At 26.5% G+C, this 25,642-nt stretch overlaps 1 long non-coding RNA gene across 1 annotated transcript in view; it reads left to right on the top strand.

Moving 5' to 3' along the window:
- The first annotated feature begins 561 nt into the window (after window positions 1-561).
- The window catches only part of LOC126313206 (uncharacterized), a 42,268-nt gene continuing 17,187 nt past the window's right edge, over window positions 562-25,642 (top strand). Inside the window, exons 1-2 of the long non-coding RNA XR_007555078.1 lie at window positions 562-588; window positions 16,198-16,291. This is a non-coding gene — a long non-coding RNA (uncharacterized LOC126313206). The remainder of the gene's footprint in view (window positions 589-16,197; window positions 16,292-25,642) is intronic.

Genomic DNA, 25,642 nt, shown 5'->3' with positions numbered 1-25,642 from the left:
ATAATCACTGCTAGAGGTTCAGTTTATTTAAGTTCATATCATTCTAATTTTTTTGTTTTTATGGTTTTGATTTTAATAATTATGCTTTATTGTTCATTTGCTAGATTAAGTCTTCTTTCTTTTTATATTTTTTTTGAGGCTAGATTAGTTCCTACTTTACTTTTAATTTTGGGTTGGGGTTATCAACCTGAGCGTTTGCAGGCTGGTGTTTATTTAATTTTTTATACTTTGGTTGCTAGATTACCTTTATTATTAGTTTTATTTAAGGTTTATGATTTTTCTAATACTTTATATTTTCCTTTATTGGTTGATTTTGGTTCTTATTATTTTATGTTTTATGTATTTATAATTTTGGCTTTTTTAGTTGAGATACCTATGTTTTTGGTTCATTTATGACTTCCTAAGGCTCATGTAGAGGCCCCTATTTCAGGTAGAATAATTCTTGCTGGTGTTTTATTAAAGTTAGGTGGTTATGGTATTTTTCGTGTTATAAAGGTTATTTCTTATTTGGGTTTAAAGTTTAATTATTTTTGATTGTCTTTAGGTTTATCTGGGGGTGTTATTGTAAGATTTATTTGTTTTCGTCAGGTTGATTTAAAGTCTTTAATTGCATATTCTTCTGTTGCTCATAAAAGAATGGTTATTGGTGGATTGATGACTATGAATTGATGAGGTTGTGTAGGTTCTCTTTCTCTAATGGTTGGTCATGGTTTATGTTCTTCTGGTTTATTTTGTTTATCTAATATTATTTATGAACGTTTAGGTAGACGAAGATTATTAATTAACAAGGGTATAATTAATTTGATGCCAAGAATGGCTTTATGATGATTTCTTTTAAGATCATCAAATATGGCTGCTCCTCCTTCTTTAAATTTGGTAGGTGAAATTAGATTATTAAATAGAATTATATCTTGATCTTCTTTTAGATTCTTTGCTTTGATTTTTTTATCTTTTTTTAGAGCTGTTTATACTTTGTATATATATTCTTATTCTCAGCATGGGAATTATTATTCTGGTGTTTATACTTGTTCTCTTGGTTATTTTCGTGAATATCATCTTTTACTTTTACATTGATTGCCTTTAAATATTCTCTGTTTAAAGGGTGAATATTTCTTTGTTTAGTTTGCTTAAGTATTTTAATTAAAAATATTGTTTTGTGGAATCAATGATATGAAGTTTTTCATCTTAGGCCGCGAATTTATTTTCTATTTGTTCTTTGAGTTTTTTTTCTTTGTTTATTCCGAGAACTATAATTTTTATTTTAGGTATTTATTATTTAATAATTGATTATAGAGTTTTTGTTGAGTGAGAGCTTTTCAATTTAAATGGTTCTATAGTTGTTATAACTTTAATTTTGGATTGAATATCTCTTATTTTTATATCTTTTGTTATATATATTTCTTCTTTGGTTATTTATTATAGAGAGGATTATATATCTGGTGAAAAGAATATAAATCGTTTTATTATTATTGTTTTAATATTTATTCTTTCTATAGGTTTTTTAATTATTAGTCCTAATTTAATTAGAATTTTATTAGGTTGAGATGGTTTAGGTTTAGTTTCTTATTGTTTAGTTATTTTTTATCAAAATGTAAAATCTTATAGTGCTGGTATATTAACTGCACTTTCTAATCGTATTGGTGATGTTGCTATTTTAATTTCTATTGCATGAATGTTAAATTTTGGTGGTTGAAATTATATTTATTATTATGATTTTATTTCTAATTCTTTTGAAATAAAGCTCATTACTATAATAATTGTTTTAGCAGCTATAACTAAGAGAGCTCAGATTCCTTTCTCTTCATGACTTCCTGCTGCTATAGCAGCTCCTACTCCTGTTTCTGCTTTAGTTCATTCTTCTACTCTTGTTACTGCTGGTGTTTATTTATTAATTCGTTTTAGACCAATATTGGATACTTATAATTGTGGTTGATTTTTACTTTTAATTGGTTGTATAACTATATTTATGGCTGGATTGGGCGCTAATTTTGAGTTTGATTTAAAGAAGATTATTGCTCTTTCTACTTTAAGACAACTTGGTTTAATAATAAGAATTTTGGCTATAGGTTATCCAAAGCTTGCATTTTTTCATTTATTGGCTCATGCTTTATTTAAGGCATTATTATTTATATGTGCAGGTTCAATAATTCATAATTTGAAGGATTCTCAGGATATTCGTTTTATAGGATCAATTGTTAATTTCATACCTTTAACTTCAGCTTGTTTTAATGTTTCTAGTTTATCTTTGTGTGGAATACCTTCTTTAGCGGGATTTTATTCAAAGGATTTAATTCTTGAGATGGTTTGTTTAAGATGAATTAATTGTTTAATTTTTTTTCTTTATTTTTTTTCTACTGGTTTAACTGCTTCTTATTCTTTTCGTTTGTTTTATTATTCAATATCTGGTGATAATAATTTTTATTCTAGATTTTCTTTTGATGATAAGGGTTATTATATTTCATTTGGAATAATTGGTCTATTGTTTGTTGCTGTTTTTGGTGGTAGTCTTTTATATTGATTAATTTTTCCTATTCCTCATGTGATTGCTTTACCTTATTATTTAAAGTTTTTAACTATTACAGTTGTTATTTTAGGTGCTTATTTAGGTTATCTTATTTCTAATTTTGATTTTTCTCATAATTTATTTTCTTTAAGTATACTTTCTTTTGTTAGATTTGCTGGTTCTATATGATTTATACCTTTTCTTTCAACTAAGTTTATTAGATATATTCCTTTAAAAATAGGTTATTATTCATCTAAGTCATTTGATTATGGTTGAGGTGAATTACTTGGTGGTCAAGGTTTATATAGATTATTTATTTATTTAATTGGTTATATTCAAGGTTGATATGATTCTAATTTCAAGATTTATCTTTTAACTTTTATTTTTTGAATATTTATTTTGGTAATATTGTTTTTCGTTTACTTAAATAGCTTATAATTAGAGCGTGACACTGAAGATGTTAAGGAAGTATTTTTACTTTTAAGTATTTATAAATATAGATATATTATTTTTACAGTGAAAATGTAATGTTTTATTTAAACTATATAAATTTTAGAAATGTTAACGGAGTTTAACCGCTAATATAAAAAGTTAGCAGCTTTCATATTGGCTTTACATTTCCTTAATTGGAACTATTATAGTTCAATTATATTATTAACAGTAATACGCCTCTTTTTGGCTTCAATTAATAAGAATAAGGGTAGCACATACCAATCTTCCAGGTCGAAACTGACTGCAATATTTCGCTTCTTATTCTATTTAAGGTTGATTGATAATATCAATACTTTTTGAATGCAACCCAAATGTTATATTTAACTACAACCCTTTATTCTGCTCATTGTAATGCTCCTTGGTTTCATTCATGGTATAGTCCTCCTAATAGAACTAGAATAAAAAATATTGTTGATACTGTACAGATTATAATGTCTGAAGTTTTAAAAATAATTACAATTGGTAGAATTAGTGCAATTTCTACATCAAAAATTAAAAAGATTACTGCGATTAGGAAGAATCGTATTGAGAATGGTATTCGTGCTGATCTTTTTGGATCAAACCCACATTCAAATGGTGATCTTTTTTCTCGATCATTAATTAATTTTTTTGATAGTGTTGTTGCCAGGATTATAACAATTATTGGAATAATAAATCTAATGAAAACTCTTGTTGATAGAATTAGAATTGTTTTTCTTGATTTATATCAAGCTTTCTGATTGGAAGTCAAATGTACTATTTATACTAGAAAAACAATTATCTACCTCATCAATAAATAGAGATATATAAGAATAATCATACTACGTCTACGAAGTGTCAGTATCATGCTGCTGCTTCAAATCCAAAGTGATGTCTTGGTGAAAATTGATTTATTGAGTGTCGAAGTAGACATGTTGATAAAAAGATTGTTCCAATAATTACGTGTAAACCATGGAATCCTGTTGCAACAAAGAATGTTGATCCATAAACTGCATCTGCAATGGTAAAAGGTGCTTCTCAATACTCATATGCTTGAAGTATTGTAAAGTATAGTCCTAATAACACTGTGAAGAATAATCCTTGTAGTGCTTGAGTATGATTAGATTCCATTAAACTATGATGTGCTCATGTTACTGTTACTCCTGATGCTAAAAGAATAGCTGTATTAAGTAATGGAATTTGTATAGGGTTAAAGGGTTGAATTCCTATTGGAGGTCATAGTATTCCTAGTTCAATTGTTGGTGCTAATCTTCTTCTAAAGAATGCTCAAAAAAAAGAAACGAAAAATAATACCTCTGATGCAATAAATAAAATTATTCCTCATCGTAATCCAATTGATACAAATCCTGTATGTAATCCTTGATATGTTCCTTCTCGTACTACATCTCGTCATCATTGAATTATAGTTAGAAGGGTAATTCCAAATCCAATTATGAATAAGTTAATATTAAATAGGTGGAATCATTTTGCTAGTCCTGATACTAGGACTATTGCTCCAATTGCTCCTGTTAATGGTCAAGGTCTATAGTCTACTAAGTGGAATGGGTGGTTTGAGTGAGTTGTTAACATAGGTTTAATATACTTCTCTAGAATATAGAGTTCTTAGAATTGAGAAAACATAGGCTTGAATTATTGCTACTGCTGATTCTAGAATTAATAGAAGTATTTGTCCAATAATTAGTAATGAGATTAAGTTTATTGCTATAGATGGTCCTGTGTTTCCTAATAAGGTTAATAATAAGTGTCCTGCAATTATATTTGCTGCCAACCGTACTGCTAATGTACCTGGTCGAATAACATTACTAATTGTTTCAATTAGTACTATAAATGATATTAATGCAGGCGGTGTACCTTGTGGTACAAGGTGTGTAAATATATGATTAGTATGGTTAATTCATCCAAATAATATAAATCTTAGCCATATAGGTAGGGCAATTGCAAATGTTAATGCTAAATGTCTTGTTCTAGTAAAAATATAAGGGAATAATCCTATGAAATTGTTAAATAATATTATAATAAAAATTGAGATGAAAATGAATGTTGTTCCATTAAATGATTTTGGTCCAAGAAGTGTTTTAAATTCATTATGTAAGGTTAAATTTAGTTTATTTCAGATAATGTTAATTCGTGATGGTGTAAGTCAAAATAGTGATGGGATTAATAATAGTCCTAGAAATGTTCTAGTTCAATTTAATGATAAATTAAAGATGTTAGTTGATGGGTCAAATGTTGAGAATAGATTTGTTATCATTTTCAATTTAAGTTTTTTATTTCAATTGTTCCTTTTTCTGCTCTTTTAATAAGGTTAGGTTTAAATGAGAAGAAGTTTATTTGATTAAACAAGATTAATGTAGCTGAAAATATAATGAATAGTGAGAATCATATAAGAGGGGATATTTGAGGGATTTGGATATAATTTCCCCATCAGAAGTAGTCGTTAATTTACTATTATTTGGTTTAAGAGACCATTACTTACTTTCAGTCATCTGATGAATTTCAAGGTGTACTAATTTTTTTTAGTTACTTTAGATTGACACTCTAATGTTATTTATTTTAACTAACTCCTTAAATTATCTTAGATAATCACTTAATAAATAAATTTACTGAAGTTCTTTCAATTACAATTGGTATAAATCTGTGGTTTGCTCCACAGATTTCTGAGCATTGTCCAAAGAATAATCCAGGTAGATTTATTGTGAATGTTCCTTGATTTAACCGACCTGGCGTTGCATCAATTTTAACCCCTAATGCAGGAACTGCTCATGAGTGTAGAACATCTGATGCTCTTGTTAATACTCGTACTTCTGTATTTATTGGTAGGATTGTTCGGTTATCTACATCTAGTAGTCGGAATCCATCATTTTCTAGGTCTTGTTCTGGTGTTATATAAGTGTCAAATTCTACGTCTATGAAGTCTGAATATTCATATCTTCAATATCATTGTCATCCAATGGTTTTAATTGTAATTATTGCATCTACTGAATCATCAAGTAAATATAATAGTCGTAATGATGGAAGGGCAATAAAAATTAATGTAATTGCTGGTAAAGCTGTTCAGATTGTTTCAATTAAATGTCCATGAAGTATATTACGGTTAGTATAGGCAATAAATAATATATAACTTAGGGCATAACCTACAATTACTGTAATTAATAATAATACGACCATAGTATGATCATGAAAGAATGATAATTGCTCCATTAATGGTGAAGCTCCATCATGAAGAGATAAATTTGATCATGTTGCCATTAATAAATATTTCCTAATAAAAGGTCAAACCTTTATTTGTAGAGCTTAAATCTACTGCACTAATCTGCCATATTAGAATCTAGAGATTAATGGTAATTCTGAGTAACTATGTTCTGCAGGAGGGTTATTTTGTAGTCATTCTGTTGGTCTTCTTATGTTAGCTCTAAATATAATTGCTCGGTTTGTAATCATTCTTTCTCATATAATTACAATGAATATAATGATTCCTACAATAGAAATTGTAGACCCAATTCTTGATACTACGTTTCATGATGTATATGCGTCTGGGTAGTCAGAGTATCGTCGAGGTATTCCTGCTAATGCTAGGAAGTGTTGAGGAAAGAATGTTAAATTTACTCCAATGAATATAATTGTAAATTGGATTTTTAATCATGTATTATTTATAGTTAATCCTGTAATTAGTGGATATCATTGAATGACACCTCCTATAATTGCAAATACTGCTCCTATAGATAATACATAATGAAAGTGTGCTACTACATAATATGTATCATGTAATACAATATCAAGTGATGAATTTGCTAATACTAATCCTGTTAATCCACCAATTGTAAATAGGAAAATAAATCCTAGAGCTCATAATAATGGTGGATTGAACTTGAATTTAGTTCCATATAATGTAGCTAATCATCTAAATACCTTAATTCCTGTAGGTACAGCAATAATTATTGTTGCTGATGTAAAATATGCTCGTGTGTCAACATCCATTCCTACTGTAAATATATGATGTGCTCATACAATAAATCCTATTAGTCCAATTGATAGTATAGCATAAATTATACCTAATGTTCCAAATGATTAAATTTTTCCTCTTTCTTGACATACAATATGTGAAATAATTCCGAACCCCGGTAGAATTAAAATATAAACTTCTGGGTGTCCAAAGTTTCAAAATAGATGTTGATATAGAATTGGGTCACCCCCTCCTGCAGGGTCAAAGAATGATGTATTTAAATTTCGATCTGTTAATAATATAGTAATAGCTCCTGCTAAAACTGGAAGTGAAAGAAGGAGAAGTAATGCTGTAATAGCTACAGATCATACAAATAAAGGTGTTTGATCTAAAGTTATACCTTCTGATCGTATATTAATTGCTGTTGTAATGAAATTCACTGCACCAAGAATAGATGATACACCTGCTAAGTGCAGTGAAAAAATAGCTAGATCTACAGATGCACCCCCGTGTGCAATAGCTCCTGCTAGAGGAGGGTAAACTGTTCATCCTGTACCAGCACCATTATCTACTATAGAAGATGTAAGAAGAAGGGTTAGTGAAGGTGGTAGTAATCAAAAACTTATATTATTTATTCGTGGAAATGCTATATCTGGTGCACCAATTATTAGTGGAACAAGTCAATTACCAAATCCACCAATTATAATAGGTATTACTATAAAGAAAATTATTATGAATGCGTGAGCTGTAATAATAACATTATAAATCTGGTCATCCCCAATTAGAGATCCGGGTTGGCCAAGTTCAGCACGAATAAGTATTCTTATTGATGTTCCTACTATTCCTGCTCATGCTCCAAATATGAAGTATAAAGTACCAATGTCCTTATGGTTTGTTGAGAATAATCATTTTTGCGGTAAGATGGCTGAATTTTAGGTGGTAGACTGTAAATCTACTTATGAGATGTTTTCTCTCTTATCATATTTAGGTCTTATATTCAATTATGATTCTAGACTGCAATTCTAGAGGTGTAAAATTTTACTAAGGCCTAAAAGATTATTCTTTTAATTATAACTTTGAAGGTTATTAGTTTGATTAACTTAAGTCCTTAGTATAATGAAATTAAGGTTGATGTTGAAATCAATCCTATTGTTGAAATTATTACTGTTATAGGAAGAATGATTCTTGATTTTTGGGACTTTATCTTTATAGATCACGAATTTTCTGTGTATGATATAATTAGAGCTGAGAATCAAATACGTATATAGTAGTAGAGTGTAATTGTAGTTAATACAACTATAATAGTTATAATAGTTGTTATATTGTTTTCTATTAATGATTGTATTACAATTCATTTTGGTAAGAATCCAAGGAATGGTGGTAGTCCACCTAAAGATAATAAAGATAAGAATATTATGAATTTAATTTCGGTTTTTGTATTTCTGGCTGAATAAATTTGATTTATGAAAAATAAATTTATTTGCTTAAATAATAAAACTATAATTAATCTTAATAGTGAGTAAATAATGAAGTATAGTTCTCAGATGTTTTCTCTGACTGTTAATGATCTAATTATTCAACCTAGATGTCTGATTGATGAATATGCTAAAAGTTGTCGTAAGGATGTTTGATTTAAACCTCCTATTGCCCCAATAATAATTCTTAAGATAATAATTGTTCAAATAAAAGTTCTTAATTGAATACAATAAGATAAGACCATTATTGGGGCGATTTTTTGTCATGTTATTAATGTTAAACAATTATTTCATCTTGATGCTCCTATAACTTCTGGAAATCAGAAATGGAAAGGTGCAGCTCCAATCTTTAATAATAGTCTAGATCTAATTATTATTGATGGGATAAATTCTGTTTCCCATCCCATGGGATATTTTATTTGAATCAGCAAAATTGAAAATAATAATATTGTCGATGCTATTGCTTGGACAATAAAATATTTAATTGATGATTCATTTATTATTATATTTTTATTTCTTGTTAGGAGCGGAATAAATGAAAGTAAGTTGATCTCAAGTCCTATTCAAACCCCAAATCAGGAATTTGATGAAATGGACAGGATCGTTCCTATCATTAATGTTGATAGGAAGAGAAGTTTTGTAGAGTTGTTGGTCATTAAAAAGGAGAGGATTGATACCTCTATAAATGGGGTATGAACCCATTAGCTTGTTTAGCTTACCTTTTTACATTAAGGTGTATGATGCACGTTAGTTTTTGATACTAAAGGAGGTAGTTTCATTCTATCTTATGTAATTTTAATGAAGGAAATTTAATTTACTTTATTTACCCTATCAAGGTAACCCTTTAATCAGGCACTTCATTTATTTAATATATAAATCGAAAGTTTTTTTTTGAAATTCTTTTATGTATTATTTTGTTTAATTAGGATTAATTTAAACTGCTCATTTTATTTTTTATATATATATATATATATATAATAAATAATTTATATTAATATATTACATTTAATTGAAATTAAAGTATTATAAGTTCATCTCACCATTATCAATTGATTATTTTAATGCAATTATTTACCTAGGATTATAGCTACTTATGTTTTTAGCTTAAAATAGGTTATTATAATATAATATATATAATAATATGTAATTTAATATTTAATATTATTATAATTGGATATAATAAATAAAATTATTAATTTAAATATAAAATATTAAAATTAATATAAATAGTTATATTAATTATAATAATATAATTATGTAAATTATCTATAATTAGATTATTTAACTAATATATATGAAAGTTAACTTAATATAAAAAAAGAATTCATATTAATAACATATTATATTAAATTACATAATTGTATAAAATATATTTATTATATTATTTAATCTTTCTTTATTTATTAGTGAAAAGAAAGATTAAATAAGAAAGAATATAATACATTTATTGCTATACATGTTCCATATTAATCTTTAATTATATATAATAGAGAAGTTGTTGTGGTCATACATAGTGGCGTTTCTTTTTTTTTTGTTAATGTTTGTGGTTTTTTTCTTTTTTTTTCTTTAAATTTTTGAATCTTTTATTTTTCCTGAATTAATAGATTTAAAATTTTCTTATTTTTTATTTTTAAAAGTTTTATTCTTGCTTGTTTATTCACTTTTTCTTTGTATTATATGTAAGTTTTGTTAGACTAAATGTTCTTTTTGCAGTAATTTGATTTAATTATCAAGTGATTTTGGATTTAGCAATTGATTTAGTATCGGCATAATTCGTGCCAGCAGCCGCGGTTATACGATTGATACAAGTGAATATTATTGGTTAAAACAGTTGTTTATATTATTAGGGTTGAAATATAAATTTGTAAGGTGAAATGTTAAAATTTATTTGTGGCCCTTTTTATGAATCTGTGAAATTTAAATAATAAACTAGGATTAGATACCCTATTATTTTAAATGTTAATTATATTTACCAGGGTACTATTAGTTAAGGTCTTTAAACCCAAAGAATTTGGCGGTATCTCATTCCATTCTGAGGAACCTACCCCATGATTGATAATACACGATTTACTCTACTTAATTTATTTGTTTGTATATCTCCGTTATCAGAGAATCTTTTTAGAGTTATAATTCTCAAGATTTATAATTATAAAATATTTCAGGTCAAGGTGCAGCTTATAGTTAAGAGGAGGTGGGTTACAATAGATTTTTGTTTATAACGGATTTGATAGTGAAATACTGTTAATGAAGGTGGATTTGATAGTAATTTAATTTATTTAATTTAACTGATATTGGCTCTGAGATATGTACACATCGCCCGTCGCTCTCATTATTGATTATTCTATTTTATTTTAAAGTAGCTTCAATTTAGATGAGATAAATCGTAACATAGTAGATGTACTGGAAAGTGTATCTAGGAAGAGTTTCAAGAAATAACTTATTAGTAAAGTGTTTCATTTACACTGAAAATTTTTCTGTGCAAATCAGGATATCTTGATTATTTATTTTATTATATTTATTTTTTGTTTATTTAATTATTTAATATAAATAATTTTATTGTATTTTTGTCTTAGTATATTTTATAGAATTGATTTTTTAAATTATAGTTTATTGGTAATGTAAGTGTTTTATGAAATATTATTTTAAATTTTTTTAAGTAGATTTTATTTATTGTACCTTTTGTATCAGGGTTTATCAAAATTTTAGTATTTATTTTACTTGTCTCGATTTGGGTTGATTTATAAATAATTTATAGTTAATGTATCATAATTATTATTAAATTATTTATAGAAATGAGATGTTAATCGTTTCCCAAGATATCTAGTTTCTTAAGAAAAAATTTAATTTTTTAAAGTTATTTGTTTTTATTTAATTTTTTAAGTAAAAATATTAACTTATTTATTCTTTAAGGGATAAGCTTTGAAGTTAATAACCTATAATTTATTTTATAGAAATATAATAGTAAGCTTTAAACCAGCTATCTTTAAGATTACGTTTTAGTTCATTATTTTTTATTTTGATTTTATAAATATTTTAGGTTTTTTATTAAGATTATTAATTTAATTTTAAAATTTTTGTAATAATGATAGAATTAGTGTATTTATTTGTATGAAATTTTTACCTTGTGAACTTATTATAAGGAACTAGGCAAAATTGATTTCCGCCTGTTTATCAAAAACATGTCCTCTTGTTTATATTTTGAGGTCTGGCCTGCTCACTGAGCGTATTTTTAAAGAGCCGCGGTATTTTGACCGTCCAAAGGTAGCATAATCATTAGTCTCTTAATTAGTGGCTGGAATGAATGGCTTGACGAGAAATCAACTGTCTCTTAATAAATTTTTGAATTTAACTTTTGAGTCAAAAGGCTTAAATTCTTCTTTAGGACGAGAAGACCCTATAGAGCTTGACATTTTACTTTTATATAGTTTTTTGTTTGTCTTTCTATATTTAATGATGATGTTTTGTTGGGGTGACATGAAGAATAGATAAACTCTTCATTATTATATCATTTATTTATGTTTGTTATTTTGATCCATAATTTATGATCATAAGATTAAGTTACCTTAGGGATAACAGCGTAATTGTTTTTGAGAGCTCATATCGACAAAGCAGATTGCGACCTCGATGTTGGATTAAGAAAAATTTTGGGTGCAGGAGCCCAATGATTAGGTCTGTTCGACCTTTAAATTCTTACATGATCTGAGTTCAGACCGGCGTGAGCCAGGTCGGTTTCTATCCTAAGATTGTTAATCCATATTAGTACGAAAGGACCATATGGTTAAAATATTTTTTGTTATATTGATTAATATTAAATTATTTACTATTTTGACAGATTAATGTGTTGAATTTAGAATTCATTTATGTAGATTTTTTCTACAAATAGTATTGATACTTTATGATTTATTTATATTTATTTTGAATTTTCTTTTATTGGTTATTTGTGTTTTAATTAGTGTTGCCTTTTTAACTTTATTAGAGCGTAAGGTTTTAGGTTATATTCAGATTCGAAAGGGTCCAAATAAGGTAGGTTTTGTTGGAATTCCTCAGCCATTTAGAGATGCTATTAAGTTAATTTGTAAGGAGCAGCCAATTCCTATTATATCTAATTACCTACTTTATTATTTTTCCCCTGTTTTTAATTTAATGATTTCTTTAGCCGTTTGAGTAATTTTTCCTTATTTAACTTATATGTGTTCTTTTTCTTATGGTTTTTTTTATGTTGTACTAGATTAGGTGTTTATACTGTTATAATTGCTGGTTGATCTTCTAATTCAAATTATTCATTATTAGGTTCTCTTCGTTCTGTTGCTCAAACAATTTCTTATGAAGTTAGTTTAGCTTTAATTTTATTGTCTTTAATTATTTTAATTGGTAGTTTTAATATGTTTGATTTTATAAACTATCAGCTTTATTGTTGATTTATTATTATTTCTTTTCCTTTAGCTTTAGCTTGTTTTGCTTCTTGCTTAGCTGAAACTAATCGTACTCCTTTTGATTTTCCTGAAAGGGAATCTGAGTTAGTTTCAGGATTTAATATTGAGTATGGTGTGGGTGGTTTTACTTTAATTTTTTTAGCTGAATATACTAGAATTGTCTTCATAAGAATGTTATTGGCTTTAATTTTTTTGGGCGGTGATTTTTATTCTTTTATATTTTTTATTAAGCTTGCTATTATATCTTTTGGTTTTATTTGGGTTCGTGGAACATTACCACGGTTCCGTTATGATAAATTAATGTACTTAGCTTGAAAAAGTTTTTTACCTTTATCTTTGAATTTTTTTATTTTCTTTGTTGGTTTAAAGATTTTATTTATCTCATTTGTTTAGTGAAATTTTTTGAGAAAAGTTAATAGAAGAGTTAAACTTCTAATTTTATGTTTTCAAAACATATGCTTTTCCTAAGCTAATTAACTTTATTCCTTAATTAATTTATCTCATGCGTTTGCGACATGGACATTAATTAAGAAATATGTGAAGTAAATAATTGTTAAGATTTGACCTGTTATAATATAAGGTTCTTCAACAGGTCGTTTACCAATTCACGTTAGTAAGCATACAACAACTACTATAATTCAGAATAAAATTTGATTAATAGGGTAAAATTGAATGCCTCGGAATGGTGTTTTATTATAAAATGGTAAAATTATTAAGATTCTAATTGATAAAAATAATGCAATAACACCTCCTAACTTATTAGGGATAGATCGTAGAATTGCATATGCAAATAGGAAATATCATTCTGGTTGAATGTGAACTGGTGTTACTAATGGGTTGGCAGGTACAAAGTTATCTGGATCTCCTAATAGGTAAGGATTAATTAAACATAGTATAATTAATAATGATGTTATTATTACAAATGTAATAGAATCCTTAAAGGTAAAGTATGGATGGAATGGAATTTTTTCAATATCTCCATTTAGTCCAAGAGGATTATTAGATCCTGTTTGGTGAAGAAAAAATAAATGAATTGCTGCTATAGCAGCAATAATAAATGGTAATACAAAATGGAATGTGAAGAATCGATTTAATGTTGCATTATCAACAGCGAATCCTCCTCATACTCATTGGACTAAATCTGTTCCTAAGTATGGGATTGCTGATAATAAATTAGTAATTACTGTTGCACCTCAAAAAGATATTTGGCCTCAGGGTAAGACATATCCTATAAATGCAGTTGCTATAACTAAAAATAAAATCACTGTACCAATTATTCAGGTATGTATATATATATATAAGATCCATAGTAAATTCCCCGTCCTACATGTAAGTAAATACAAATAAAAAATATAGATGCTCCATTTGCGTGTAAGGTTCGGATAATTCAACCATTATTTACGTCTCGGCAGATGTGTACTACACTACTGAATGCTATTTCAATATTTGATGTATAATGTATAGCTAAAAATAGTCCAGTTACGATTTGAATTACCAAACATAACCCTAATAGGGATCAAAAATTTCATCAAAAAGAAATATTTGTTGGGGCAGGTAAGTCAATTAAAGAGTTATTAATAATTTTAATTAAAGGATGTCTTAATCGTAAGGGTTTATTCATTAGTAATTATCTTATTTTACGAATAGGTCCCTGATTAATATTGGTGATTTTAACAACTGCTAGTAGTGCTAAAAATAAATAAATTATTATTATTATTGTAATAATGAATGTTGGTCTATTATATAATTTTTCTAAAGATATTGTTATTTCTTGATAATTGATTGAATTATCAATATTTATAGTTTCGGTGTTTTTGAAAAAGTCTATAAATATAGATATATCTAGAATAATTAATATTAATATGATAAATACTCACATTATTAATGTAATAATTATAGTGATTGATTTAGGCTGAAATATTTCGTTTGATGCAATTCTTGTAATGTAAATAAATAATACTAGTATACCACCAAGAAATGTTAAAAATAAAATATATGATAATCAATATCTCTCTATTATTGTTCCTGTTATTAATCCAACTAGGAAGGTTTGAAGGATAATAAAAAGCATTATTGATATTGGGTGTCTTAATTTAATAAAATTAATATTTATTACATTTGATAATGATATAATTATTATTTTGATCATTTCAGGGGTTAGTTTATTTAAAATACCGGTTTTGGGGACCGATGATGGAAGCTTTTCCACCTCTGAAGTTTTAAAAGTGGCGGCTGGACTTATTTCCGGTTTACAAGACCGGCGTTTTTTTAAACTATTAAAACTAATGTTTATATTCTCTATTTTTACTTCTTTATTGATTTATTTTGCTGGTGTTTATGTTTTTTCTTCTAAACGTAAACATTTATTAATGGTTCTTTTGAGATTAAAATATATTGTTCTTTCTTTATTTATGTTAGTTATTGTTTTTCTTATTGAGTTTGATTATGATTATTTTTTTCCTGTTATTTTTTTAGTTTTTTCTGTTTGTGAGGGTGCTTTAGGTCTTTCTATTTTAGTTTCAATAATTCGTTCTCATGGTAATGATTTTTTTAATTCTTTTGGTTTATCTTTATGTTAAAGTATTTATTTATAACTATTTTTTGATCCCTCTTTGTTTATTAAATAATTGTTGATGGTTGGTTCATTCTTTAATGTTTCTGTCGGGTTTTGTTTTTATAATTTGTGTTTATTCATATGCTGATTTGAATATCATTAGATATTATTTTGGTATTGATTATTTTTCTTTTAGTTTAATTTTACTTAGTTTTTGGATTTGTTCTTTAATAATCACTGCTAGAGGTTCAGTTTATTTAAGTTCATATCATTCTAATTTTTTTGTTTTTATGGTTTTGATTTTAATAATTATGCTTTATTGTTCATTTGCTAGATTAAGTCTTCTTTCTTTTTATATTTTTTTTGAGGCTAGATTAGTTCCTACTTTACTTTTAATTTTGGGTTGGGGTTATCAACCTGAGCGTTTGCAGGCTGGTGTTTATTTAATTTTTTATACTTTGGTTGCTAGATTACCTTTATTATTAGTTTTATTTAAGGTTTATGATTTTTCTAATACTTTATATTTTCCTTTATTGGTTGATTTTGGTTCTTATTATTTTATGTTTTATGTATTTATAATTTTGGCTTTTTTAGTTAAGATACCTATGTTTTTGGTTCATTTATGACTTCCTAAGGCTCATGTAGAGGCCCCTATTTCAGGTAGAATAATTCTTGCTGGTGTTTTATTAAAGTTAGGTGGTTATGGTATTTTTCGTGTTATAAAGGTTATTTCTTATTTGGGTTTAAAGTTTAATTATTTTTGATTGTCTTTAGGTTTATCTGGGGGTGTTATTGTAAGATTTATTTGATTTCGTCAGGTTGATTTAAAGTCTTTAATTGCATATTCTTCTGTTGCTCATATAAGAATGGTTATTGGTGGATTGATGACTATGAATTGATGAGGTTGTGTAGGTTCTCTTTCTCTAATGGTTGGTCATGGTTTATGTTCTTCTGGTTTATTTTGTTTATCTAATATTATTTATGAACGTTTAGGTAGACGAAGATTATTAATTAACAAGGGTATAATTAATTTGATGCCAAGAATGGCTTTATGATGATTTCTTTTAAGATCATCAAATATGGCTGCTCCTCCTTCTTTAAATTTGGTAGGTGAAATTAGATTATTAAATAGAATTATATCTTGATCTTCTTTTAGATTCTTTGCTTTGATTTTTTTATCTTTTTTTAGAGCTGTTTATACTTTGTATATATATTCTTATTCTCAGCATGGGAATTATTATTCTGGTGTTTATACTTGTTCTCTTGGTTATTTTCGTGAATATCATCTTTTACTTTTACATTGATTGCCTTTAAATATTCTCTGTTTAAAGGGTGAATATTTCTTTGTTTAGTTTGCTTAAGTATTTTAATTAAAAATATTGTTTTGTGGAATCAATGATATGAAGTTTTTCATCTTAGGCCGCGAATTTATTTTCTATTTGTTCTTTGAGTTTTTTTTCTTTGTTTATTCCGAGAACTATAATTTTTATTTTAGGTATTTATTATTTAATAATTGATTATAGAGTTTTTGTTGAGTGAGAGCTTTTCAATTTAAATGGTTCTATAGTTGTTATAACTTTAATTTTGGATTGAATATCTCTTATTTTTATATCTTTTGTTATATATATTTCTTCTTTGGTTATTTATTATAGAGAGGATTATATATCTGGTGAAAAGAATATAAATCGTTTTATTATTATTGTTTTAATATTTATTCTTTCTATAGGTTTTTTAATTATTAGTCCTAATTTAATTAGAATTTTATTAGGTTGAGATGGTTTAGGTTTAGTTTCTTATTGTTTAGTTATTTATTATCAAAATGTAAAATCTTATAGTGCTGGTATATTAACTGCACTTTCTAATCGTATTGGTGATGTTGCTATTTTAATTTCTATTTCATGAATGTTAAATTTTGGTGGTTGAAATTATATTTATTATTATGATTTTATTTCTAATTCTTTTGAAATAAAGCTCATTACTATATTAATTGTTTTAGCAGCTATAACTAAGAGAGCTCAGATTCCTTTCTCTTCATGACTTCCTGCTGCTATAGCAGCTCCTACTCCTGTTTCTGCTTTAGTTCATTCTTCTACTCTTGTTACTGCTGTTGTTTATTTATTAATTCGATTTAGACCAATATTGGATACTTATAATTGTGGTTGATTTTTACTTTTAATTGGTTGTATAACTATATTTATGGCTGGATTGGGCGCTAATTTTGAGTTTGATTTAAAGAAGATTATTGCTCTTTCTACTTTAAGACAACTTGGTTTAATAATAAGAATTTTGGCTATAGGTTATCCAAAGCTTGCATTTTTTCATTTATTGGCTCATGCTTTATTTAAGGCATTATTATTTATATGTGCAGGTTCAATAATTCATAATTTGAAGGATTCTCAGGATATTCGTTTTATAGGATCAATTGTTAATTTCATACCTTTAACTTCAGTTTGTTTTAATGTTTCTAGTTTATCTTTGTGTGGAATACCTTTTTTAGCGGGATTTTATTCAAAGGATTTAATTCTTGAGATGGTTTGTTTAAGATGAATTAATTGTTTAATTTTTATTCTTTATTTTTTTTCTACTGGTTTAACTGCTTCTTATTCTTTTCGTTTGTTTTATTATTCAATATCTGGTGATAATAATTTTTATTCTAGATTTTCTTTTGATGATAAGGGTTATTATATTTCATTTGGAATAATTGGTCTATTGTTTGTTGCTGTTTTTGGTGGTAGTCTTTTATCTTGATTAATTTTTCCTATTCCTCATGTGATTGCTTTACCTTATTATTTAAGGTTTTTAACTATTACAGTTGTTATTTTAGGTGCTTATTTAGGTTATCTTATTTCTAATTTTGATTTTTCTCATAATTTATTTTCTTTAAGTATACTTTCTTTTGTTAGATTTGCTGGTTCTATATGATTTATACCTTTTCTTTCAACTAAGTTTATTAGATATATTCCTTTAAATATAGGTTATTATTCTTCTAAGTCATTTGATTATGGTTGAGGTGAATTACTTGGTGGTCAAGGTTTATATAGATTATTTATTTATTTAATTGGTTATATTCAAGGTTGATATGATTCTAATTTCAAGATTTATCTTTTAACTTTTATTTTTTGAATATTTATTTTGGTAATATTGTTTTTCGTTTACTTAAATAGCTTATAATTAGAGCGTGACACTGAAAATGTTAAGGAAGTATTTTTACTTTTAAGTATTTATAAATATAGATATATTATTTTTACAGTGAAAGTGTAATGTTTTATTTAAACTATATAAATTTTAGAAATGTTAACGGAGTTTAACCGCTAATATAAAAAGTTAGCAGCTTTCATATTGGCTTTACATTTCCTTAATTGGAACTATTATAGTTCAATTATATTATTAACAGTAATACGCCTCTTTTTGGCTTCAATTAATAAGAATAAGGGTAGCACATACCAATCTTCCAGGTCGAAACTGACTGCAATATTTCGCTTCTTATTCTATTTAAGGTTGATTGATAATATCAATACTTTTTGAATGCAACCCAAATGTTATATTTAACTACAACCCCTTATTCTGCTCATTGTAATGCTCCTTGGTTTCATTCATGGTATAGTCCTCCTAATAGAACTAGAATAAAAAATATTGTTGATACTGTTCAGATTATAATGTCTGAAGTTTTAAAAATAATTACAATTGGTAGAATTAGTGCAATTTCTACATCAAAAATTAAAAAGATTACTGCGATTAGGAAGAATCGTATTGAGAATGGTATTCGTGCTGATCTTTTTGGATCAACCCACATTCAAATGGTGATCTTTTTTCTCGATCATTAATTAATTTTTTTGATAGTGTTGTTGCCAGGATTATAACAATTATTGGAATAATAAATCTAATGAAAACTCTTGTTGATAGAATTAGAATTGTTTTTCTTGATTTATATCAAGCATTCTGATTGGAAGTCAAATGTACTATTTATACTAGAAAAACAATTATCTACCTCATCAATAAATAGAGATATATAAGAATAATCATACTACGTCTACGAAGTGTCAGTATCATGCTGCTGCTTCAAATCCAAAGTGATGTCTTGGTGAAAATTGATTTATTGAGTGTCGAAGTAGACATGTTGATAAAAAGATTGTTCCAATAATTACGTGTAAACCATGGAATCCTGTTGCAACAAAGAATGTTGATCCATAAACTGCATCTGCAATGGTAAAAGGTGCTTCTCAATATTCATATGCTTGAAGTATTGTAAAGTATAGTCCTAATAACACTGTGAAGAATAATCCTTGTAGTGCTTGAGTATGATTAGATTCCATTAAACTATGATGTGCTCATGTTACTGTTACTCCTGATGCTAAAAGAATAGCTGTATTAAGTAATGGAATTTGTATAGGGTTAAAGGGTTGAATTCCTATTGGAGGTCATAGTATTCCTAGTTCAATTGTTGGTGCTAATCTTCTTCTAAAGAATGCTCAAAAAAAGAAACGAAAAATAATACCTCTGATGCAATAAATAAAATTATTCCTCATCGTAATCCAATTGATACAAATCCTGTATGTAATCCTTGATATGTTCCTTCTCGTACTACAACTCGTCATCATTGAATTATAGTTAGTAGGGTAATTCCAAATCCAATTATGAATAAGTTAATATTAAATAGGTGGAATCATTTTGCTAGTCCTGATACTAGGACTATTGCTCCAATTGCTCCTGTTAATGGTCAAGGTCTATAGTCTACTAAGTGGAATGGGTGGTTTGAGTGAGTTGTTAACATAGGTTTAATATACTTCTCTAGAATATAGAGTTCTTAGAATTGAGAAAACATAGGCTTGAATTATTGCTACTGCTGATTCTAGAATTAATAGAAGTATTTGTCCAAAAATTAGTAATGAGATTAAGTTTATTGCTATAGATGGTCCTGTGTTTCCTAATAAGGTTAATAATAAGTGTCCTGCAATTATATTTGCTGCCAACCATACTGCTAATGTACCTGGTCGAATAACATTACTAATTGTTTCAATTAGTACTATAAATGATATTAATGCAGGCGGTGTACCTTGTGGTACAAGGTGTGTAAATATATGATTAGTATGGTTAATTCATCCAAATAATATAAATCTTAGCCATATAGGTAGGGCAATTGCAAATGTTAATGCTAAATGTCTTGTTCTAGTAAAAATATAAGGGAATAATCCTATGAAATTGTTAAATAATATTATAATAAAAATTGAGATGAAAATGAATGTTGTTCCATTAAATGATTTTGGTCCAAGAAGTGTTTTAAATTCATTATGTAAGGTTAAATTTAGTTTATTTCAGATAATGTTAATTCGTGATGGTGTAAGTCAAAATAGTGATGGGATTAATAATAGTCCTAGAAATGTTCTAGTTCAATTTAATGATAAATTAAAGATGTCAGTTGATGGGTCAAATGTTGAGAATAGATTTGTTATCATTTTCAATTTAAGTTTTTTATTTCAATTGTTCCTTTTTCTGCTCTTTTAATAAGGTTAGGTTTAAATGAGAAGAAGTTTATTTGATTAAAAAAGATTAATGTAGCTGAAAATATAATGAATAGTGAGAATCATATAAGAGGGGATATTTGAGGGATTTGGATATAATTTCCCCATCAGAAGTAGCCGTTAATTTACTATTATTTGGTTTAAGAGACCATTACTTACTTTCAGTCATCTGATGAATTTCAAGGCGTACTAATTTTTTTTAGTTACTTTAGATTGACACTCTAATGTTATTTATTTTAACTAACTCCTTAAATTATCTTAGATAATCACTTAATAAATAAATTTACTGAAGTTCTTTCAATTACAATTGGTATAAATCTGTGGTTTGCTCCACAGATTTCTGAGCATTGTCCAAAGAATAATCCAGGTCGATTTATTGTGAATGTTCCTTGATTTAACCGACCTGGCGTTGCATCAATTTTAACCCCTAATGCAGGAACTGCTCATGAGTGTAGAACATCTGATGCTCTTGTTAATACTCGTACTTCTGTATTTATTGGTAGGATTGTTCGGTTATCTACATCTAGTAGTCGGAATCCATCATTTTCTAGGTCTTGTTCTGGTGTTATATAAGTGTCAAATTCTACGTCTAAAGTCCTTAGTATAATGAAATTAAGGTTGATGTTGAAATCAATCCTATTGTTGAAATTATTACTGTTATAGGAAGAATGATTCTTGATTTTTGGGACTTTATCTTTATAGATCACATATTTTCTGTGTATGATATAATTAGAGCTGAGAATCTAATACGTATATAGTAGTAGAGTGTAATTCTAGTTAATACAACAATAATAGTTATAATAGTTGTTATATTGTTTTCTATTAATGATTGTATTACAATTCATTTTGGTAAGAATCCAAGGAATGGTGGTAGTCCAACTAAAGATAATAAAGATAAGAATATTATGAATTTAATTTCGGTTTTTATATTTCTGGCTGAATAAATTTGATTTATGAAAAATAAATTTATTTGCTTAAATAATAAAACTATAATTAATCTTAATAGTGAGTAAATAATGAAGTATAGTTCTCAGATGTTTTCTCTGACTGTTAATGATCTAATTATTCAACCTAGATGTCTGATTGATGAATATGCTAAAAGTTGTCGTAAGGATGTTTGATTTAAACCTCCTATTGCCCCAATAATAATTCTTAAGATAATAATTGTTCAAATAAAAGTTCTTAATTGAATACAATAGGATAAGACCATTATTGGGGCGATTTTTTGTCATGTTATTAATGTTAAACAATTATTTCATCTTGATGCTCCTATAACTTCTGGAAATCAGAAATGGAAAGGTGCAGCTCCAATCTTTAATAATAGTCTAGATCTAATTATTATTGATGGGATAAATTCTGTTTCCCATCCCATGGGATATTTTATTTGAATCAGCAAAATTGAAAATAATAATATTGTCGATGCTATTGCTTGGACAATAAAATATTTAATTGATGATTCATTTATTATTATATTTTTATTTCTTGTTAGGAGCGGAATAAATGAAAGTAAGTTGATCTCAAGTCCTATTCAAACCCCAAATCAGGAATTTGATGAAATGGACAGGATCGTTCCTATCATTAATGTTGATAGGAAGAGAAGTTTTGTAGAGTTGTTGGTCATTAAAAAGGAGAGGATTGATACCTCTATAAATGGGGTATGAACCCATTAGCTTGTTTAGCTTACCTTTTTACATTAAGGTGTATGATGCACGTTAGTTTTTGATACTAAAGGAGGTAGTTTAATTCTATCTTATGTAATTTTAATGAAGGTAATTTTATTTACTTTATTTACCCTATCAAGGTAACCCTTTAATCAGGCACTTCATTTATTTAATATATAAATCGAAAGTTTTTTTTTGAAATTCTTTTATGTATTATTTTGTTTAATTAGGATTAATTTATCCTGCTCATTTTATTTTTTATATATATATATATATATATAATAAATAATTTATATTAATATATTACATTTAATTGAAATTAAAGTATTATAAGTTCATCTTACCATTATCAATTGATTATTTTAATGCAATTATTTACCTAGGATTATAGCTACTTATGTTTTTAGCTTAAAATATGTTATTATAATATAATATATATAATAATATGTAATTTAATATTTAATATTATTATAATTGGATATAATAAATAAAATTATTAATTTAAATATAAAATATTATAATTAATATAAATAATTATATTAATTATAATAATATAATTGTATAAAATATATTTATATTTATAATATATTGTATAAAATATATTTATTATATTATTTAATCTTTATTTATTTATTAGTGAAAAGAAAGATTAAATAAGAAAGAATATAATACATTTATTGCTATACATGTTCCATATTAATCTTTAATTATATATAATAGAGAAGTTGTTGTGGTCATACATAGGTGCGTTTCTTTTTTTTGTTAATGTTTGTGGTTTTTTCTTTTTTTTCCTTTAAATATTTGAATCTTTTATTTCTTCCTGAATTAATAGATTTAAAATTTTCTTATTTTTTATTTTTAAAAGTTTTATTCTTGCTTGTTTATTCACTTTTTCTTAGTATTATATGTAAGTTTTGTTAGACTAAATGTTCTTTTTGCAGTAATTTGATTTAATTATCAAGTGATTTTGGATTTAGCAATTGTTTTAGTATCGGCATAATTCGTGCCAGCAGCCGCGGTTATACGATTGATACAAGTGAATATTATTGGTTAAAACAGTTGTTTATATTATTAGGGTTGAAATATAAATTTGTAAGGTGAAATGTTAAAATTTATTTGTGGCCCTTTTTATGAATCTGTGAAATTTAAATAATAAACTAGGATTAGATACCCTATTATTTTAAATGTTAATTATATTTACCAGGGTACTATTAGTTAAGGTCTTTAAACCCAAAGAATTTGGCGGTATCTCATTCCATTCAGAGGAACCTACCCCATGATTGATAATACACGATTTACTCTACTTAATTTATTTGTTTGTATATCTCCGTTATCAGAGAATCTTTTTAGAGTTATAATTCTCAAGATTTATAATTATAAAATATTTCAGGTCAAGGTGCAGCTTATAGTTAAGAGGAGGTGGGTTACAATAGATTTTTGTTTATAACGGATTTGATAGTGAAATACTGTTAATGAAGGTGGATTTGATAGAAATTTAATTTATGTAATTTAACTGATATTGGCTCTGAGATGTGTACACATCGCCCGTCGCTCTCATTATTGATCATTCTATTTTATTTTAAAGTAGCTTCAATTTAGATGAGATAAGTCGTAACATAGTAGATGTACTGGAAAGTGTATCTAGGAAGAGTTTCAAGATATAACTTATTAGTAAAGTGTTTCATTTACACTGAAAATTTTTCTGTGCAAATCAGGATATCTTGATTATTTATTTTATTATATTTATTTTTTGTTTATTTAATTATTTAATATAAATAATTTTATTGTATTTTTGTCTTAGTATATTTTATAGAATTGATTTTTTAAATTATAGTTTATTGGTAATGTAAGTGTTTTATGAAATATTATTTTAAATTTTTTTAAGTAGATTTTATTTATTGTACCTTTTGTATCAGGGTTTATCAAAATTTTAGTATTTATTTTACTTGTCTCGATTTGGGTTGATTTATAAATAATTTATAGTTAATGTATCATAATTATTATTAAATTATTTATAGAAATGAGATGTTAATCGTTTCCCAAGATATCTAGTTTCGTAAGAAAAAATTTAATTTTTTAAAGTTATTTGTTTTTATTTAATTTTTTAAGTAAAAATATTAACTTATTTATTCTTTAAGGGATAAGCTTTGAAGTTAATAACCTATAATTTATTTTATAGAAATATAATAGTAAGCTTTAAACCAGCTATCTTTAAGATTACGTTTTAGTTCATTATTTTTTATTTTGATTTTATAAATATTTTAGGTTTTTTATTAAGATTATTAATTTAATTTTAAAATTTTTGTAATAATGATAGAATTAGTATATTTATTTGTATGAAATTTTTACCTTGTGAACTTATTATAAGGAACTAGGCATAATTGATTTCCGCCTGTTTATCAAAAACATGTCCTCTTGTTTATATTTTGAGGTCTGGCCTGCTCACTGAGCATATTTTTAAAGAGCCGCGGTATTTTGACCGTGCAAAGGTAGCATAATCATTAGTCTCTTAATTAGTGGCTGGAATGAATGGCTTGACGAGAAATCAACTGTCTCTTAATAAATTTTTGAATTTAACTTTTGAGTCAAAAGGCTTAAATTCTTCTTTAGGACGAGAAGACCCTATAGAGCTTGACATTTTACTTTTATATAGTTTTTTGTTTGTCTTTCTATATTTAATGATGATGTTTTGTTGGGGTGACACGAAGAATGGATAAACTCTTCATTATTATATCATTTATTTATGTTTCTTATTTTGATCCATAATTTATGATCATAAGATTAAGTTACCTTAGGGATAACAGCGTAATTGTTTTTGAGAGCTCATATCGACAAAGCAGATTGCGACCTCGATGTTGGATTAAGAAAAATTTTGGGTGCAGGAGCCCAATGATTAGGTCTGTTCGACCTTTAAATTCTTACATGATCTGAGTTCAGACCGGCGTGAGCCAGGTCGGTTTCTATCCTAAGATTGTTAATCCATATTAGTACGAAAGGACCATATGGTTAAAATATTTTTTTTTATATTGATTAATATTAATTTATTTACTATTTTGACAGATTAATGTGTTGAATTTAGAATT

Source organism: Schistocerca gregaria, unplaced genomic scaffold, assembly GCF_023897955.1.
Source record: "Schistocerca gregaria isolate iqSchGreg1 unplaced genomic scaffold, iqSchGreg1.2 ptg000470l, whole genome shotgun sequence".
In the NCBI taxonomy this organism is placed as follows: Eukaryota; Metazoa; Arthropoda; class Insecta; order Orthoptera; family Acrididae; genus Schistocerca; species Schistocerca gregaria.
The sequence above is the reverse complement of the archived record's forward strand: the minus strand, read 5'-3'. Positions and strand labels throughout refer to the sequence as shown.